Here is a 19,209-nt window from a genome sequence, read left to right as displayed (position 1 = left end):
GGGTGAATAACCTTCTCTTCCCCCTTTTCTTCCTCTAGAGATATGTGATCTGAACTGGAAAGCGAGAAAGGTCAGTGTGTGGGCCAGTTACATTACTTGACATTAGGGTTGTTCCCACAAACACGACAGTGTGAAATCTTGTGAACTGGTGGGAACCGGCTCCAGCTCACCACTGAGTTTAGGGGTGTGGTCTGAGGGAGACTTTATCCTTAAAGAAGACCATGTATGGGGGTTCCACCATGAGAGCCCGCAGTTCTCCCACACATCTGACAGATGTCATTGCCACGAAGAATGCTACTTTCATAGAAGGGTAGAGCAGTGATTATGTCATCATGGGTTCAAACAGGGAAGAGGTGAGGATCCGAAGGACCAGGTTCAGGTTCCATGGTGTAGCAAGCTCTCATAGTTCAGGCTAGGCATTATCGAGTCCTCTGAGGAAACATTTGGTCAGTAGACAGGTAAAGACGGGATGGTAATCCACCTTGGGGTGGAATATTGCGATGGCAGGTAGATGGACTTTTATTGAGCTCATGGATAGGTCTGACCGTTAGAGTTCTAATAGGTAATGCAGTATAGAGAGTAATGTCCCTGAGATGCAAGTAATCTGTTTTAGTTGGCACCGAGCCTTAACTCATCTCCTCTACAGGGTGTATGGGTGACTGTTCATTTCTGTTCACCTGTGTAACAATATATTTTGTACCTCTTCCAAACAGGTCAGCTCAGGTTCTGTGAGCCATGGAGGAACCATGCTCTGAGATGGAGTTTCTGTGGATGCAGGAAATGGCCTGAGGCCTGGGACAGCAGATGAGACAGAAGTGGGAGTGTGATTCATGGATGCACGGCTATCCTGAGGGGCTAAGGATACCATGGTTTGGTGAGACCATGCTAGTATAATTACTGTGGCCCCATCCAGACTGATCTTGTGGCTAACTTGGTTTAAGAGAGAAATAGGAGGGAAGGCATAGAAAAGGGGAGCAGTCCACTCAAGGAGGAACGCATCACCTAATGACTGCACATCGAGGCCTTCACTGGAACGAAAAGGAGGGTGTTTGGTATTTTGAGCAGTTGTAAAAAGGTCCATTGTGGGGATCCCCCAGTGTTGAAATACATGCAGGAGTACTGTGTTGTCGAGCTCCCTTCGCAGACCTGAGAAATTTGTCTGCTGAGGGCATCTGCTGTGGTGGTGTGGATATTGTGTCCGATGCACCATTGTCAGAGTTTTATGGCTTGCACACAGAGGGAGTGTGAGTGTGCTCCCTCAGCTGGTATATATAATACATACAAGTTATGTTATTTGTTTAAGGATTCAAATAGCCTTGTCCTTGATGAGTGGCAGGAATTGGGAGCAAGCATTGTGGACAGGGTGAAGTTCCAATAGATTTATATGTCGAAGGGATTCTGAGGGGACCAGCAGCCCTATATAGAACATGGGTGCAGGTGTGCTCCCCATCCCAAGTGTGAGTCATTTTGTTAGGATATAGATATTCAGGCCTGTCTGCAAAGGCCTATACTTTAAGAATTTAAATGTATTCTTATCACGTAGCTAGTTATAGAAGTATAAAAGAAAGAATAAAAAATCACTGTCTGTCTGTGTAATGGCCTTCTCTTACTGTGACAGTCTGAGGCCTGGTTCTTCGGCTGAGGAGCAAAGGCAGTCATAAGCTGGGAAGTGTATGATCACATCCTCACATTCCAAACTAGTCACATTGAAATAAGGTACTATTGGGCTACTAGGAATACAACCCTGTCCTGATATTCCTATCACCTAGAACCTAGAAGATGTAAAAGGAAATTTAGTTTGATAGTATCTTGTCTGGTAAGAACTCACTTATCAATAGACACAGTTGGAAAACCCTTATGTCTGTATAGATGTAGTTGTGAAATCCTCACTTCTGTATTGTTTTGTATGTTTATTTGCACGATCTCCATCTGGTTCTGTGATTGTTTCCGTCTGCTGTATAATTAATTTTGTTGGGTGTAAACCAGTTAAGGTGGTGGGATATAATTGGTTAAATAATCATGCTACAATATGTTAGGATTGGTTAGTTAAATTTCAGTAAAATGATTGGTTAAGGTACAGCTAAGCAAAACTCAGGTTTTACTATATAGTCTGCAGTCAATCCAGAAGTAAAGGGGGGTGGGAAATGGGAACAGGGAATGGGGGTGGGGGAATTGGGATCATGTTTTGCTAAGGGGTGGATGGGAATAGAAACAGGGACACAGACAAGGTTCTGTGGTGTCAGAGCTGGGAAGGGGGACACTAAGGAAGGAAACTGGAATCATGCTTGCTGGAAGTTATCTCCAGTAAACATCGAATTGTTTGCACCTTTGGACTTCAGGTATTGTTGCTCTCTGTTCAAGCGAGAAGGACCAGGGAAGTGAGAGGGTGAAGGAATAAGCCCCCTAACACATTTGTGGTCTGAATGAAGGGTACCCTCTGCATATGTTGGCCGGTTTTGTCCACCAGAGAAGGGGGGTTCTTTATTTTGCCCAATCTTATGGGGTGCTTGTTTACACTGTGCCTGTATGGAACAAAGTTGATGCCTAGCCTTCCTTGTAAAAAACAAAAACAAACAACCCCCCCCCCACATTTAATCTGGTGTGTCTGACAACAAAGGTTGTGGCTACCATGTAGTCAAGGAGTTGGAGGCAAGTCCTGGCAGATACCTGTGGGCTGTTTCATGCACTGGGTATGAGACTGGTTTGAGAGTGAGAAAATGTTGTCTTGGTAGCGAGGCTATGGCCTCGATAGAGTTGAGGTGGGCCCCAATGAGGTCCAGCTCTTGCACTGTTGTTAGCATGGGCTTGTCAGTATTTATTAAGAAGCCCAGATTCATGAAGAGGGTTACCATCTGTTCGGTGGCTTGCAATGCTGGCTGCTGGGTTGATGCTTTAGCAGGCAGTCACGTATAGTGTGAACATCTCGAATCATTTTGTTTCTGACAAACTTGTTGAATCATCTGAGGTCGAGTATTGGTTTCCATCCACCAGCGTTCTTGTTTGTGAGAAAATAGTGGTTTACCTCATAGTCATGAGAGGGGTCCCTGTCAGGCTCTCAACCAAGGCTTCAGATTTGATGTCTGGAGGTTGATGGTTGGGATGCAGCTACTTGAGAAGTAAATTGTTGTCCCCTCAAGAGCATGTGTCTATGACTCTGTGAGTCAAATCACAGCTGTTGTGAATACATTGGCCGGTGGAATGGTTGAGATATAAAGTAATTCCTCTGTTTCCAGTTAGGTTTGGGTTTATAGATTCCCAAGGGTCGGAGAGTCGCTCGTGAGTCCATGAGCAAGTGGAATGCATCGTCTGTCTTTATGGCGAATAATTTGGGCCCCTTGAATGGCAAATTCTGCAGCAAGAATTGCACCTCTTTAGGGAAGCCAGAACGATAGTGTCACAGTCACAATAAAAATTGTCCCCCACGGGGTCCCCTGGGTAAGCACCAGTGTTGCATATTGCTAACGCTTATATATGCATGGGAAATAATATTGGGAAAGATTGAAGGTGTGAGTGTGGAGTAAAAAGTTCCTTTGTAGGTTGCAAAAGGCTGAGGGGGAGGAAGGGAGAAAGAAACGGGTTAACTCAATGATCCAGCTAGGCTCAAAGATAAGGAACAAAACTGCAGCCCAAGGCCAATGCACACAAACAAGCTCTCTGCTGCCAAACAACCAGCAGCTTGAAAAAAAAAGAAAAACTGGGCCAGACAAACCTAACAAGGTTGCAAAACAGACAGATTGCAAAGACCACTAAGTTAAAAGACAACAGCCTTGCGACTCTGAAGCCGGTGTGTTTTGGAAAAACTAAGAGAACCTCAGAAGACTGGTTCAGACTAGTATCAAGAGCACGAGGAGCAAACGTCCCTAAACAAAAATGCCCCCAGAAGAACTCAGGGCTTAAAACCCTCCCGAAAGCTAAAGCAAGTCAGATCAACAGCTGACCTTAGATAGCCTGTGCACAGGACAGTACTCTCATCTACACTTCCTCCCTCTTCTTCTTACGTTATACCCAGGCTTGGCCAGCCTTGGGTTGTGCATGTGTGAGTATGAATGTGAGTTAGGGCTCAGGCACTAATGCTTTCTTCTTCCCTCTGAGTGATGTGGGGCGCACCCAGCACTCCCCACTGTTATTTGGTTAATAAAACTTTAAAACTAGTCACTTGTGCTCCTTCATCTTCTCCCCTAAAAAGCCTGTAGCCCCAGCCTGATCACCCGAAGCCCCAAGCAGATTGGTAATATAAATGTCACATTTTTGATGAAGAAGAGCACAGTGGGGGTGGGGGGGACTCTGAGGAGTGCACCAATTGTTCTATCCAGCACTGTTGGTATGTTATGGATTGAGGATTTTGTAATTAAAGATATACTCACCCTCAGTTATAGCAGGGCTAAGAAACAGAGACAGGTTTAGCATTCCTCTCTCCACCCCGGACAGCAGGGGGAAATAATTGAAGATGGGTATACCTCCAGTCGTAGTATGGCAGGGCAGTAGGAGGAGGACTTAGAGATCCTTGCTCCCAACTGAAAAATCCTGGGTGCATACACCCTCAGCTGCAGCATAACTAAGCCCAAAAGGAGAATTTAGGGTTTCCTCACTCTGATCCCTGGAAGTGGTTTTGTATTTGGTGTATGGACCCTTGATGGCAGTAGGCCAAGTGATATAGCAGGAGGCTTAGCGTCTCTCCCTCTGGCCCAAAGTGGGTTAACATTGCATGCCCCAGCACGAGTGTGGGCAATCTTAAGTGACTAGAAAGACCTTAAGAGCTGTACTAACAGATTGTAATGGCATGTTCAGGAAACAGAAGGGTACAATTGTGGACTCGGCTGTCCTGCGATCAAGGGAGATGGCATCCATGATGGGTTCAAGGCTGAACGCATGGGCATTAGGATTAGGTAGCGCAGACATGGCAGTTCCACTGCCTGGCCCACCGGTGTCACAGAAGGCTGGTGGACCTGATGTCACAGCCATGGAAGGGGCAACAAAAAGGGATGGGACCCTGTTGCCTCTTTCAAAGGGGGGTGAGGACCTCTCCTGGCTGGAGAGGGCTCTCACCAAGGTGGGACACAATCCTTGGGGTTCCATGGTGAAGCTTCAGGAAAAAAAATGGCAGTAACCCCTCACTCTTGGGGTCTCCCCTCCCCAGGGAACCCCCACACCCTATCCCCACCTCACCTCAGTCATAGGCTACTCTCAGTCACCAAGTAGCCTCTGCTCTCTGGGGCACACTGCAGTATAAGCCACTCATCGCAGGCAAGATTGGTTTTGGACCTGCTGCCTCTGCCTAGCCTTGGGCTGTCCCCTGCAACCCCAGTACCTATTTGGCCTTATACTAGGCCTCAGTTTGGGGAGTTTCCAGGCTGGAGTTCCCCAGCTCCCTTGGCCTTCCCCCAGCACTGCTCCACTCCCGATACCTTGTCTCTAGCTCCCTGCAGCCAGACCTGTCTCCCTCTACAGCTAGAGGAGACTATATATCTGCTCCTGGCTTCCCTGTCTTTCATAAGGCCAACTGAGTAAGTTTTGGGAATGGCCACAGCTGAGGCTGTCTCCCAATCAGCCCAGCCTAAGGCTCGCAGCCCAAGGGCTGACTTTTAACCCCTTTCAGGCCAGGAGCAGGTGACCACCCTGCTACAGAGAGTGCTCTCCACTGGCTCCCTTGACATCTTCGAGGAGCACTGGGCGCTGTCCGGGGTTCTCTGCTCGGTGTCCCCGTCAGGCTCCCTTCTTATGACCCTTTGACCGCACTCCTGTCCCTGTTCTTTTATTAGTTGCCCCTGTAATCAGTGGGTTCTGTGGTCCTGTGGGTCCTCCCCTTAGGCTGGGGAGGGATCCTTTAGCAGTGGGCGGGCGTCCACCCGCCTGCTACCCAGAACCCAATAGGTACAGGAAGTGCTCAGTGTCCTCAGGCTGCCGTGTTGGCTGGAGCTCTCCCTCTTCTCCAACTACCCTGCTGCCTGAAGCGCTTTCTCCCTCCCTCCCTTCCTGGGCTGCTACTGCTGGCTAGAGTATTTCTTCCCCGGACTGCTGCTGCCATTGCTGTTGAGCGAGGGATGGGAGGGCCTTGCCAGCCAGTCCCCCTTCCCCACCTGTGGAGGGAGAAGCCAGGACCCCATCTCCACCACCACCACTGCGACCACCTGTGAGGGGGGTGACAGGGTACCCCATCAGGCTTCATGGGGTGGGGGCATAGGCGGCGAGTTCCATACCCATGCGGTGCTCAGGCACCAGCAATATTCAGAACCAAGGGCCCAGCTCCAGCAATATGTGGAGCCAGGTGCCCCCCCCCCAGCTGCGCCTCCCCTGAGTGTTCCGCAGCCCCGACTTGCTGCCCCCGGGCCCTGCCCCCGCTTGTCTTTCCCGGCCCTGGAAGCAGAGACTCACTGACCGTCTCTTCCCTGAGCAGCTCCATGTTGCCTCCCAACAACTGCTGCTGCAGGGTCCTATTCCCCGCCCCATCTCCGCGGCCAGGACAGACTGACTCTGAGCCTGCTCTGCCCCTCAAACCCTTCCCTTTTTCAGCAGGACCCTCAAGCAGCACAGGGGGGCCCCCTCTGCCCGCAATCACCACTCCTGCCCCATGCAAGGAGGCAGCCGCATCCCTCACCCCCAGTGAGGCTACGGTGACAGTGTGCTGCTGGGGGGCAGGAAAGGGGGGCTCGTCCCCCAGAGCTTGCTGCTGCCGGCAGGGAAAGGGCTGGGAGGAGTCCTCTCTGGCCCTTGTCCCAGAGCAGCCTGCTTGCATCCCAAACTCATCCCCAGCTCTGCCCCATCCCAGAGCCCCCCCACTGCACCCTCAACCCTAGTCCTGAGCCCCTCCAGCCCCCCAAATACCTTATCCCCAGTCCCAGCCAGAGCCCTCATCCCCCTGCACTCTAACCCTCTGCCTTAGCCCCCAGCCCCTCCAGCACCCCAAACACTTTATCCTCAGTCCCAGCCAGAACCCTCATCCCCCACACTCCTACCCTTGCCCTGAGCCCCTCTCACACCCCAAACCCCTCATTGCCAGCCCCAGAGCCCTCACCCCCTAGACCCCTACTCTCGCTCTGAGCCCCTCCCACACTCCAAACCCCTCATCTGCAGCCACACCCCACAGCCTTCACTCCTGCACCCCATCCCTCTGCACCCCTCCCATCACCAAACTCCCTCCCAGAGCCTGCATCCTGCACCCCAATCCCCTGCCCCAGCCTACGGTCTGCACCCCAGACCTCCTCCCTCACCCAAACTCCCACCCAGAGCCTTGGGCAGGTGGGGGGCAGAGTTTGGGGGTGGGGCACAGTTTGGGCAGGGGTGGGCTCTGGGCACCACCAAAATTTCTACAAACCTGCCACCCATGGGTGGGGGTGCTTATAAATGTATGTATGATATAACTGGAATAGAGTTTTGCTACATATGCCATGTAACCTATCTATGTAAAGGTTATGATCTACTGGTTATGTTCATCCTAGTTGTATACAGGCACCATTTGTGTGTTCAAAGTTATGAACATTGGCTGTATAATTGCTTGATTTCTAAGGGTATGTCTACATCTAAAATTTTGCAGCGCTGGTTGTTACAGCTGTATTAGTACAGCTGTATAGGGCCAGCGCTGCAGAGTGGCCACACTTACAGCAACCAGCGCTGCAAGTGGTGTTAGATGTGGCCATACTGCAGCGCTGTTGGGCGGCTTCAAGGGGGGTTCGGGGAATGCGAGAGCAAACCGGGGAAGGAGACCAGCTTCGCCGCGGTTTGCTCTCGCGTTCCCCGAACCCCCCTGCAAACCGCAGGGAAGGAGACCTGCTTGCATGGAGGTTCGGGGAACGCGAGAGCAAACCGGGGAAGGAGACCAGCTTGATTACCAGAGGCTTCCTCAGGTATGCTGGGATACCTGCTTATTCCACGGAGGTCAAGAAAAGCGCTGGTAAGTGTCTACACTTGATAATCAGCACTGGATCACCAGCGCTGGATCCTCTACACCCGAGACAAAACGGGAGTACGGCCAGCGCTGCAAACAGGGAGTTGCAGCACTGGTGATGCCCTGCAGATGTGTACACCTCCTAAGTTGCAGCGCTGTAACCCCCTCACCAGCGCTGCAACTTTGTGATGTAGACAAACCCTAAGTAGCCTTAGTTAGAACATTTGGTCACTTCTTGGGAAAGGAATGTGCTCAATCAAGAAGTAGTTAACAGACAAAAGAGCTTGGAAGGCTCCAATCCACAAAGAAGTCTACCTGAGGACATTCAAGGTAGCATGTGGGTAATGACTGCTGCCTGCAAGTCCTGGGTCATGCATGGGCAGGTAATTCAGACTCTGCTTCTTTGTTGAAGTAGATGGGAGTGTCTGGCTCAACAAGACAGGGTGCTGAAGTCCTGAGCTGGCAGGGAAAACAGGGAGAGAAGTAGTCTTGGCACATTGGTTGGCAGCTCCCAAGGGGGTTTCTGTGATACAACCTGTCACAAGGCGTCCTTCCTGCCTGGCCACCAGGGTTGCTGGAGCTGCTGCTGCTGTGTTTGTCCTGGGGAGCTGCTGGAGCCTGGAGGAGGAAGAGGATTCAGAGGACCACCAGCTGCTGGGGGAGCACACAGGACTCTGGAGACCACTGTGGAGGGGGCCATTAAGGACTGAGTGATTTTTGAACTGTGCTCTTGTGGTGGGGGTTTAGATTGTGTTTATGGGGACACAAGTGGTGTGGCATGGAGCCTACCTCCTGGTCCATCTGTGTCTTCTCCTACCCCCACCACCACTGCTGCCCCCTCCACCACCCCCACAGGCCACTTACCATCAGCCTCAGCTCCTGCCTCTAGGACTCAGCTGCTCTCCTGGCCTGCCATGCCCATTTCCACCATTTGGGCCTGCAGCAGCAGCCAGCCAAACATTGACTTTTTGCACAAGCGTTCGTGGGTGCCTGTAACCCACCCCTCCCCCTGGACTGACCCCTCCCCTCTGCAACAGACCCCCCAGCTTTGCCCCTTGCAGCCTTTTGCCCCTCCCCAGCTTCCATCTGTTTGCCTGCCCCGCCCATCTCCCTCTGCAGCTTGGTTTGTTTGTCTCACCCCAGCCCTACGGCTGGCCCCTTGGTTCCTCTGCCCCACTCCCAGCCTGGTTGTTCCCCTTCCCTTGTGGCCCCCTTTGCCCTGATTGGCCCCTCCCCTCATGCGCCCATGCCCCCTTAGTGCGCTTGTGCCTCTCCTCGGTTTGAGTTTGCCCCTCTTACATTGCACCCCTATTGATATTGTACCCCTCCCCTCCCCTCCCCTCCCCTCCCCTAGTGCAGCTAGAGGAGCCAGATTCCAATCCTGTGTCGGTGACTGAAACCCCCCCAAGTCCTTGATAGCCCCCTTATCTACCTCCCCTCCCGCCATTTCAGCACCCTCCTCCGCCGCCTGCAGCCTAGCAGGGAGGAGTGCTTGACCTTCTTCCCCTCCCCACTCCTTTCCTCCGGTGTTTCCCCTCCCTCCCTGCTCATCATGGCGGGAGACGCGGCAGGTGGGACCCCAGGGGCAGACCCTGCTCCCCCACCAACCCCCCTAGCCTCTACCTCAACCGCTGCTGCTGAACTACCTGCCACCGCTCCCACTGGGGCACCGGCAGTGGCGGGAGATGGGAGGACTTCCACTGCTGCCATGTCCCTCGCCCTCCCCAATTCTGGGGGAGCCCCCCCAGCCGGCAAAAAGGGCCAGGGCAAAAAGAAAGGAAAGAGCCCCGCTACGAAGCCTCGGTCCTCCATGGCAGGGGCTGCCACCACTGCCGCGGCCCTGCCACCGGCCGTGGCACCCCTCCCTGCTGCTCCCTCCACCAGCTCTGCCCCTCCCCCGGCCCCTAGGGTGTACACCCAGGTGGCGGCAGCCCCCTGCCTGCCACTACATCATCTCCCCCGACCGCTGCCTCTGCTACCATCTACGGCGGCCGGGGACCCTTCCCCACCTTGACCAGGAATCATGGCATCCATTGCCTCCTGGTGCCCGCCTCGTCCCACGTGGAGACCTACGTGCGGATGTTGGCAAGGGTGGTGGGGCCTATGGCTATTGTGGCAGCCTCCAAGATGTATGGCGAGGTCGTCTTCTTCCTTGCCTCAGAGGCCACTGCCCAGGAGGCGGTGGAGAAGGGCCTGGTGGTGGGGGGTGTATTCATCCCCCTGGAGCCACTGAAGAACCTGGGTGTCCGTGTGGTCCTGACCTCCATCACGCCCTTCCTTCCCAATGCTGCCCTGTTACCCGCCCTTTCTACCCTGGGGAAGCCCATTTCTGATGTTTTCCCTCTCCCGTTGGGTTGCAAAGACCCCACCCTCCATCACATCCTCTCGTTCCACCGGCTGGTGCAGCTTCAACTGCAGCTGGTGACGCATGGCAGAGAGATGCTCGAGAGATCTTTCCTGGTCCCCTAGCAGGGGGCCCATTACTGGGTGCACTATTCTACAGGGGAGGCCTGGTGCTACCTCTGCCAGGCGATGGGGTACGTTTGGAGGGACTGCCCCTTGGCCCGGCATGGAGGAGCGCTTGGGACCCCGACCCCGGAAGGGTGCCGGCCCTGTCATCACTGGCGCCCCTGGCTGCCTGGTGTCCAGAGTCGCCCCTCCTCCTTCTCAGCCCATCACTGCTCCCGCTCGGGCCCCAGGGGTACCTCCTCCAGCACGCCCAGACGAGCGGGAGAGCCCCGCCTCCACTGCCTGCACTCTGGTGGGGCCTGTGGAGGAGGGTGCAGCAGGGGTACTGCCAAGCATGGGAGAAAGCTCTCCCCAGGGGGAATCTTCCCTCCCTCATGCTGTCCTCCCATTACCTCCCTGAGTCCCCGAGCCATCATCCCTGTCCCCTGACCCAACCCCTGTCAACCAGCCCACAGGCGATGCCATGGAGGGCTGGACCTGAGTACAGGGTGTAGCGCCCCTCTCCACCTGATTACCTCCTTTAATGGCAATCCGCTTACAGGTTTTGATGGACAGGTCTGGGTTCTTTTGGGTCCTGCCACCCACTCAGCAGGGTAAATCGTTTTTCTTTTTTGCTATGAAATTATTTGGCGGTGCCTCCACCCCCCTCACTCCTTCCTGGCAGGGTCACCAGGGCAGCTTGGGTGGAAAATTCTAACTACAGAGTAATCTCATTTATCTGCCAGATAGTTGGAGACTTCCAAGAAATAACTCAACACATAAAAATATATTCAACACAATAATTATATTAAACAGGCAACATATACAACATAACAGGATGAAACACTATTTTTAGGGTCACCGGTGCCCACACTTAAAATACCCCTGACTTGATGTAACAAGTGTAAAATTAGTGTCTTGTTGGTACGCGTACTTTGCTGGGGCCCTCGATGACCTATAAAATTCTCTGCAGAGGTTTAGCAGTGCAGGTGACTGGGTTCAGTACATCCCAAAGGACCCACAAGTGGGTGGAGGTGGTGAATCCCTCCACAGGTGTAATAAACAGCCCGTTATAAAATCCTCAAACCCTCACTCCCTGTCTTGAGGACACGGTTCAGGGAGTAGGGGGTCCCAAAAACAAATTCCCTGACTAACTAAAGACAGTGCACTCACAAACTCCATGAATGAGGCTCAGGTTTGAAGATGACACTGGACTCCTCAGTCACTGCAGAGGGGCTGCTGTCTGCTGTCAGGGATCCTCCTCAAGCAGGAATCAGGCTGCGTCGGTCCCAGGATCTCTCCTCATCACAAAAGGGTGCAGGGCTCAAGGTGCAGGTTATACAACTACCCTCACATCCAGACTGTAGCCTCCTGCCCATCCTCCAGTCACACACCCAGCAGGCAGCAGCCCTGGACTAGCAGTGCTGACCATGTGGGGACTGGTCTCACCAGGGGAGCTGGAGGTGAACCCAGCCTGGCTGGGGAAATTTTTCAGCAAACGCTACCAATTGGGAATCATCCGTGGAGAAGGAAAATCCAGCTGGGGGATCTGTGGTTAGGCCCCTAGAGGCCAGTTCTCAGGGGGAACCATGCTTGCAGGCCTGGAACTCACCAGCTCCCCACACAGTCAGTCCTGCCCTTGCCCTGGCTGGCTCCAGCCTCTCCTCAAAAAATGGCCTCTCTCCTCTCCTGAACTCCCTGGGAGGGCATCTCCACTCCCTCGTGGTTGCCGGGCAGACTCTGAGTTTGCCTTGACTCCTCCTCCCTGAGCTGCCAGCAGACAGAGCCCAGGAATCTAGGTAATCTCCTTGAGGGTTACACTGGTAAGCGGGGCAAGCGGAAGGCTCGAGCTCCGCTCCTACCATCCGATGTGGAAGCCCCCCAGAGGACCAGAAATGGGACCACAGATGCCGAGCCTTCCACTTTGCCTACAGGTTCAGGTCATCTGCCAGTGCTGGCTGGGGAAGACGTGGCAACACTGGAGGGTACCACCATCCATCCTCCGCAGTCCCTCCCCATGGAGGCTCCCAATGAGGCCGCTCCTGTTCCCTTGCCACCTATGCCCCCTGCAATACTCGAGGTGAGCGTCGCCTCGGGCGCTAGTGGGGAGGACCCTGGGGTGGTGGGAAGTGAGCTCCCTTCCATCTACAAGGAGATTGAGGCCCTGGGTCTGACCCCAGTCACCCAAGGGAAGGACGATCCTTTGCCAGTGGGCCTCAACCTGGTCGACTTCACCCCAGCCCCCCTTTCTCTGTGTTCCATCTCCCTAACTGCTGCTTCCGCTCCCGCCTCCGAGGCCCCCTGGACTCTTCGACCTGCCTGGCTGCGGGTGGCACCCCGCTGACGGCCGCCAAGCCTTCTGAGGTGACGGCCGGTGCCTCGCGGCCGGAACCCAAGTTGACAGGGGTATCCCTCGCTGGTGTGAGGCAACCAAGTTCCTTCCCGGGCAGGGGCCCCACTGAAGGTTATCCATCTCCTGATGCCATGGCTGTCACACCTGCTGTTGAGCCTGGGCCTGGCATCACTGGGGACCCCCTCCCTACCCCTCAGACCCCTGAGCCTGGCTGAGATGAGCCACCTCCCGGCAGTCCAGCTCCTGTAGCCCAGGATCCCATCTCTGTCCCTCCTCCAGACCCTACTCCTGACCCCGGCCCTGCCCTTACTACTGACCCTGTCCCTATCCCATCCACCTACCGCGATGTTATTGCTGCCCCTGGGACCGTCTTCTTCCCTTTCCTGGAGGATGACCCCCAGGGAGCGGCCTTTGTGTTTCCCCATCTCGACCCACTAGAGGCTTCACTCTTCCCCCTGCCGCCCCCTATTAAGCCGGGGTCTGAGGCGGGCCATGTGGCACCAGCCCATCGGGCACCATGTCAAGGGTCTGCCCCTTGCCTGCCAGTCTCGGTGGGCCATGGGGCTGTGCCAGAGGTCCCGTTGGTGGCTTACTGGAGGCCAGTGACCCCACTCCCCCATATGCTGCAAGAATTGCTGTGGGAGTTATTAGAAGATGTCCATGGCTCCCGCAATAACATGGGGGGGAGGGATAGCTCAGGGGTTTGAGCATTGGCCTACTAAACCCAGGGTTGTGAGTTCAATCCCTGAGGGGGCCATTAAGGGAACTAGGGTAAAAATCTGGGGATGGTCCTGCTTGGAGCAGGGGGGTTGGACTAGATGACCTCCTGAGGTCCCTTCTAACCCTAATAGTCTATGATTCTAGTCTATGAATAAGGTACCGCTTGCTCTCCAGCAATAAGGGGATTTTCATCAGATGCTCCGGGCCACGAGGGCCCTCATGGGGGAGGGTAAAAGGACCGGGAAGCAGGGCTCCACGGCTTACCGGTGGGTCCACAGCTTCCGTGACTCCTTGCTCACCTTCGGGGTGGGTCACGGTTTGCTGCGTGGCCCACTGAGGGCCATGAGCATCCCTGCTGGTGAGGATCCCCCGCAGCCCTCCTCATGGCACTCATCACCTTTGCAATGTTGAACACCCGGGGTGCCAGCCGATGGAGGGATGCAGCAATAGAGCAGTTGGAATGGGAGGTCTTAGAGCTGGAGAGGTGTCCGGCTGCCAGTCCTGAGGCTCCATCTCTATGCGGAGCGTGCCGGGAGAAGCGAGAGGAGCTCCAGGTCCTCGAAGACCATCGGGCCCGGGGGTGCTTTTGTTCGATCCCGCATCCGCCTCCTTCAGGAAATGGATCGCAGCTCCCGCTTCTTCTACGCCCTGGAGAAAAAGAGGGGGGCCAAGAAACACATCACCTGCCTCCTGGTGGAGGACGGCATCCCCTCACAGATCCGGCGGAGATGTGCAAGAGAGCCAGGACCTTCTATGCACACCTTTTCTCCCCGGATCCGATCGATCCTACTGCTTGCAGAGTGCTCTGGGACGGGCTCCCGACGGTCAGTGCAGGTGACCGTGACTGACTAGAGCTGCCACTCTCTCTGGCCGAGTTCTTGGAAGCCCTCTGCCACATGCCCACCAATAAATCTCCGGGCATGGACGAGCTGATCATGGAGTTCTACTGCGTGTTCTGGGACATCCTTGGCCCGGACCTGGTCACCGTCTGGGCCGAGTCCTTGCAGAACAGGGTTCTCCCTCTCTTGTGCATGCGAGTCGTGCTTGCCTTATTGCCGAAGAAGGGGGACCTCCGCGACTTATGGAATTGGCATCCCATCTCGCTCCTCAGCAAGGACTACAAAATAGTAGCCAAGGCCATTTCTCTGCAGCTGGGGTCCGTGCTGGAGGACGTGATCCACCCACACCAGACCTACACCATCCCAGGCCGTAGCATCTTTGATAACCTGTACCTGGTCTGGGATCTCTTGGAGTTTGGGAGCAGGGATGGTCTGTCGTTCGCCCTCCTGTCCCTGGATCAGGAGAAGGCGTTCGACAGGGTGGACCACGGGTATCTCCTGGGCACTCTGCGAGCATTAGGCTTTGGACCCCAGTTTGTGGGTTTTCTCCAGGTGCTGTACGCTTCTGCAGAGTGTCTGGTCAGGCTCAACTGGACCCTGACTGAGCCGGTCAGCTTTGGGCAGGGAGTACGGCAGAGGTGCCCCCTCTCGGGCCAGCTGTGTGCTCTGGCGATTGAGCCCTTCCTCTGTCTCCTCCTCCGCAGGAGGTTGACAGGGTTGGTGCTTCGGGAGCTGGAGCTGTGACTGGTCCTGTCGGCGTACTCCTCATAATGTGACTATGTGCTCCTCATAATCCAGGACCCGGGCGACTTGGCGTGGGTGGAGGCTTGCCAGACCGTGTACTCAGCAGCCTCCTCTGCCCAGGTCAACTGCGTCAAGACCTCTGGCTTGGTGGTCAGGGATAGGTGGCAGGCGAGCTCCCTCTCACCCATGCTTCAGGTCATCCAGTGGAGCACAGGTCCGCTGCTCTATCTCGGCGTTTACCTTTTTGCCACGCATCCGTCTCCACCGAAGAACTGGCACGGTTTACAGGGCAGGGTGACGGAGCAGCTCTGGAAATGGACAGGACTCCTTTGGTGCCTTTCCCTTCGAGGGAGGGCACTGGTGCTCAATCAACTAGTCCTGTCCATGCTCTGGTACCAGCTCAACACCCTGATCCCAGCCCCAGATTTCCTGGTCGAACTCCGGAAGGTGGTTCTGGAGTTCTTTTGGCCAGGACTGCACTGGGTCTCTGCAGGGGTCCTCCACCTGCCCCTGGAGAAGGGAGGGCAGGGCCTGGAGTGCCTATGCACTCAGGTCCACGTCTTCCACCTCCAGGCCCTGCAGAGGCTTCTTTATGGTGCGGGTAGTCCGGCGTGGAGAGTACTGGCATACACCTTCCTGCGCCGCTTCCGAGGGCTCCAATATGACCGGCAGCTCCTTTATCTTGATCCAAGAGGTCTTCCTCGAGACCTCTCCGGGCTGCTGGTTTTCTACCAGAACCTCCTCCGGACTTGGAAGCTGTTCTCTGCAACCAGGCCTGTGGTGGCCACCAAGGGGGCAGATCTCCTCATGGAGCCCTGCTACACAATCCCCAGCTCTGTGTGCAGGTGGCGGAGTCTTCTGCGGTGCACCAGAGGTTGGTCCTGGTAGAATCTACCAGGGTCGGAGACCTTCTGGATTATGACTGGGAAGACTGGCTGGATCCCTGATGCTTGCTCAGCGCATGGGGCTCTCCAGACCTCATACTCCCCAGCGTGTACTTCAGGAGGTGAAGGCCGCTTTGCTGCCCGCTTCTCGGGCCTACCTCAACTGGGTCCTGCACGAGGGCACGCCCCCACACCCTCTACCCTGGGACCTTCAGACCTTTTCATCGGGCCCCTACCCCGTGGACCCAACTGGCCCCCCCGCCCCTTCTCTGCAAGCCGGCTGCACGATCTGCAGCCGGTCAACTTCCAAATCGCGCCAAGGAAACATCTCTACATGCTCGTGCTCCACACTCTTCACTTCCTCACCCTCGTGTCCCATCCTGACACAAAGTGGTGGGACCTCCTGCCACCTCTGGAGGGTGAGGAGCCCCGGTGGGCCAGCCTGTACTCTACCCTGGTCCCGACACCCGCCGGGGATATCAGTTGGCAGCTCCTTCATGGAGCCGTGAGCACGGGCATGTATTTGGTGCAGTTTACCTCTGCCCCAGACACCTGCCCCTTCTGCGGTGTGAGGGAGACCCTGGCGCACATTTACTTAGAGTGCGCCAGGTTGCAGCCCCTATACCGGCTCCTCACGAATATACTGTTGTGTTTCTGGCTGCACTTTTCCCCTCACCTCCTTCTCTATGCACTGCCTATCCGTCACGCCACAAAGTCATGGGACCTCCTAGTCAACCTCCTCCTCACCCTGGCTAAAAAAGACGATTACTCACCTTTGTAACTGTTGTTCTTTGAGACGTGTTGCTCATATCCATTCCAGTTAGTTAGGTGTGCGCGCGCTGCGTGCACGTTCGTCGGAAGATTTTTACCCTAGCAACACTCGGTGGGTCGGCTGGGTACCCCCTGGAGTGGCGCTGCTATGGCGCCAGATATATATCCCTGCTGACCCAGCCACCCTTCAGTTCCTTCTTGCCGGCTACTCCGACAGAGGGGAAGGAGGGTGGGTTTGGAATGGATATGAGAAACACATCACGAAGAACAACAGTTACAAAGGTGAGTAACCGTCTTTTCTTCTTCGAGTGCTTGCTCATATCCATTCCAGTTAGGTGATTCCCAAGCCTTACGTAGGCGGTGGGGTCGGAGTGAAATGTGGCAGAATGTAAAAGTGCTGAGCCAGAGGCTGCAGCATCTCTTGACTGTTGAACCAGAGCATAATGTGAAGCAAAGGTATGGACCGAGGACCATGGAGCTGCGCGACAGATCTCGTGGGTAGGTACACGAGCCAGCAAGGTGGCAGAAGAAGCCTGAGCCCTGGTAGAATGCATGGTGATGTGGCTTGGGGAAATATGAGCTAAATCATAACAAGTGCAGATGCACGCCATCACCCAAGGTGAGATCCTCTGAGAGGAAACAGGTAGGCCTTTCCTTCAGTCTGCTACCGCGACAGAGAGTTGGGGCGTTTTACGAAATGATTTTGTCCACTCAGTATAAATGCGAGCGCTCTACAGATGTCTAGGGAGTGCAATTGTTGCTCCCATTGCGTTGAGTGTGGGTACCATGAAAGGCCGAAACCACCTTAGGGAGGAAAGCCGGGTGTGGTCGTAACTGCACCTTGTCTTTGTGAAACATAGTGTACGGCAGAACCACCGTAAGAGCCCTGAACTCGGAGACTCATCTGGCTGATGTAACGGCTACGAGGAAAGCTGTCTTCCAAGACAGGTATAGCAGTGAGCAGGTCGCTAACGGCTCGAATGGGGGAGACATAAGTCTGGTTAAAACCAGGTTGAGGTCCCAGGTTGGGGCTGGGCGGCGTACTTGAGGGTGTAAGCGTTCCAAGCCCTTGAGGAACCTCGAAACCATAGAGTGTGAGAACATGGAACGCCCACCTTAGCCTGGGTGGAAGGTAGAGATGGCTGCCAAGTGTACCCTCAGCGATGACACTGCTAGGCCCTGCTGTTGTAGGCCAGAGGTAGTCCAAAATAGAGGGGATCAAGACCTCAGTAGGAGTAAGATGAAGCGTTTCGCACCTGTAGGAGAAACGCTTCCACTCGGCCAGGTACGTTAACCAGGTGGAAGGCTTCCTGCTACCCCGGTTTAGTCACGCAGCAGCCACATCATGAGGTGAAGAGACTGCAGGTCCGGGTGGCGAAGCCTGCCATGGTCCTGAGTTATGAGGTCTGGGTGGAGTGGCAGGGTAATTGGGTTGGCTATTGACAGGTCGAGCAACATGGTGTATCAGTGCTGCCTGGACCACGCTGGAGTGATCATGATGATGCGCGCTCTGCCCCTGCGGAGTTTGAGCAGGACCCAATGAACCAGCGGGAATGATGGGAAGGCATAAAGGAGTTGGCCCTTCCACGGCATCAGGAAAGCGTCCGAGATCGATCCCAGCAAGAGACCTTGGAAGGAGCAGAACATCTGGCATTTCCTGTTCTCGCGGTAAGTGAATAGGTCTATGTGAGGAAAAGTCTCCACTTCTGGAAAACAGAATGCATCACATCGGGGCAGAGCGACCACTCGTGAGACAGGAAAGACCTGCTGAGTCGAAGTGCCAAGGCGTTCCGAACGCCTGGGAGAAAGGACACTACCAGATTTATCGAGTGGGCTATGCAAAAGTCCCAGAGATGGATGGCCTCCTGACAAAAGGGCGAGGACCATGTCCCCCCCTGGTTGTTTATGTAGCACATGGCCGTTGTGTTGGCTGTAAACACTGAGACACCATGGCCTTGCAGCTGCTGCTGGAACCCCTGGCATGCCAGGCAGACTGCTCTCATTTTTGGACATTGATGTGGAATGCCAGCTCCTGAGAAGACCAAAGGCCTTAAGCTCGAAGGTGACCGAGGTGAGCACCCGAGCCGAGAGATGACGTGTCCGTCGTCTGGGACAGTGAGGGCTGGGGCAGATGGAACGGCATCCCTGCCCACACCAGGGAGGGAGTTAGCCACCATTCTAGAGAGCCTAGGGTGCTCGAGGGAATGGTGATTATCGTGACCATTGGGTCCCTGTCTGGGCGGTACGCCGAGTTGAGCCAAACTTGGAGAGGATGGAGACGGAGGTTGGCGTGTTTGGTTACAAACTTGCAGGCAGCCATGGGACCCAGGAGCCCGAGATAAGTGTGAGCCGAGGTCATTGGGAAAGTCTGCAGACCTCGGATGATTGTTGCCATTGCCTGAAACCACGGCTGTGGTAAGCAGGCTCCGGCTAGGTCGGAGTCCAGGATAACTCCTAGGAAATCTAACCTCTGCATGGGAACCAGAGTGGATTTTTCTATAGTAATCATCAGGCCTAGACGTGTGAATAGGTCCTTGACGATGCCCACATGCTGAGTGATTTGTGTCT

The sequence above is a fragment of the Gopherus evgoodei genome, chromosome 6 (genome assembly GCF_007399415.2).
Source record: "Gopherus evgoodei ecotype Sinaloan lineage chromosome 6, rGopEvg1_v1.p, whole genome shotgun sequence".
Taxonomy (NCBI): domain Eukaryota; kingdom Metazoa; phylum Chordata; order Testudines; family Testudinidae; genus Gopherus; species Gopherus evgoodei.
The sequence above is the reverse complement of the archived record's forward strand: the minus strand, read 5'-3'. Positions refer to the sequence as shown.